The following is a 1795-nucleotide window of genomic DNA, read 5'->3' on the forward strand; positions in this document are numbered from 1 at the left end:
TCTTGTGAGGCAGATGGTAAAGTCCTTCAGCTTTTGTTTAACTGAAAAAGACTTTCTCTTTCATTTCCCGATGATAACATTACAAGCACAGAATTCAAAGTCTTTTCTGTCTCAGCACTTAAGTATCACTGTACTGTGTTCTGCTTACCTGGTTTCTGGGAAGTAGATATAATTCTTTGCTGCTCTGTATGTAATGTTCTGTCACATGTGGTTTCTGTCAGGACTTTAACTTTGATATTCTGTAATTTGGAAATGATACACCTACATGCAATTTTCAGGCATTTACCCACTTGGCATTCTTCTGGATCTGTGTTCTTATGTCTAACATTAATTTTGGGAAGTTCCCTGTGCTTTTCTGTCTTTCTTGTCTTCTGGTGTTTCCACTATATATATGTCTTACTCCTGTAGCTGTTCTACAGTCAAAACTAAGTTAAGATAAACTGATCAGGATGTTTGGTATTGTTACTTTTTCAAGGTTGAATCTCACAGTTTTAATGTCTTTGTGTTTTATAAACTCAAGAAATAACGTTTATTTTCAAATTTGGAAGACGACTGGATTGTCTCCATAAAGCCAACCCTTTGATAAAGCACGTATGCTTCTTCTTTAAAACAAGGTAATTTTTGAGGCAAAGGGTAGATAGGTGGTGGGGCGGTCAGTTCCTTTGCATACATTGTGGTTCTTATCTTAACTTGGGCTAAGGAAGTTTAGCCAAGAAAATTCTCACAGACATCATTTAGTAAAAGCATTCTGCAGGATCAGTTCAGAGTCACACTCTCATAGGACACTGTGATATTTCTGTTTGGCAGCTTTACACAATCAAGATTTCCAGAACAACCGAGTTTTTAAATAGCTTTGCCCTTTCTTCAAAAAGTGGCTTATAAGGATTAATACAACAGATATAGTGGGCTTTGTCCATTTGGAAGGTCAGAGGCAGCCAGGCTTGTGTATTTCTTTTCTCACAGTTCAATTAGGCTCTGGTGAAACTCGAATATTGTATTTTTTGCTCTTCAGATTTTTATTTTTTATTTTTAAAATTAGCTTGTTCTTTAATGATTTCATGCATGTATATAGCACAGTCTGGTCACAATTGTCCCTCCATATTCTCTTCTGGGCACAGACTTATACAGGTCCTATACAAGCAACTGTAGCAGCTGTGAGTTCATGCACAACACATCCACGTCATGCCCATAAGATAGCATTTGACAGTCTTCCTTCCCATTTTTTGACTCTTACATTCTTTCTTCCTTCTCTTCTGTGATAGTTCCTAAACCTTGGAGGTGTGGTATGGGTGTCCTGTTTAATGCTGGTCACTCAATTCTCACTTGCTCTCAGCACCTTGACCTGACAATGAGTCTCTGATTTAATCACTCTTTGTAGCAGACAGCTTCTTTGATCAAGGCTGAACACAACACTTGTTTTTGGGTGCAAACATATTTAGATGACAGTTTGACGACTTGTCCATTTACCAAAATAAAAGTAGCAGATTCATCCCTAGTGTCTATGATCTCCCCAGTCATGGGCCTTCTACCAGGTCCATGATAAAATGCTGCAAGCCACGACTCTGTCCAGCAGAGCTGAGGAAAGACGACACAGACACCAAGGTGAGGTTCAGGCTTCTTCTTCTTTATTACACACTTCAGTCCTTATATAGTTTGTTCCCAACAGCCCTCCCCCCCAGCCAGGACCAATCAGGGCACACACACACACGCAGCAGGCAGACAGAGTGGCAGCTCATTGGGCCACGTAGCAGGGTCATGCTTGATGATGTCTCTGATCAGGCAGGCAGCACATGAT

This window comes from Nannospalax galili, unplaced genomic scaffold, assembly GCF_000622305.1.
Source record: "Nannospalax galili isolate Female #2095 unplaced genomic scaffold, S.galili_v1.0 scaffold376, whole genome shotgun sequence".
NCBI lineage: Eukaryota > Metazoa > Chordata > Mammalia > Rodentia > Spalacidae > Nannospalax > Nannospalax galili.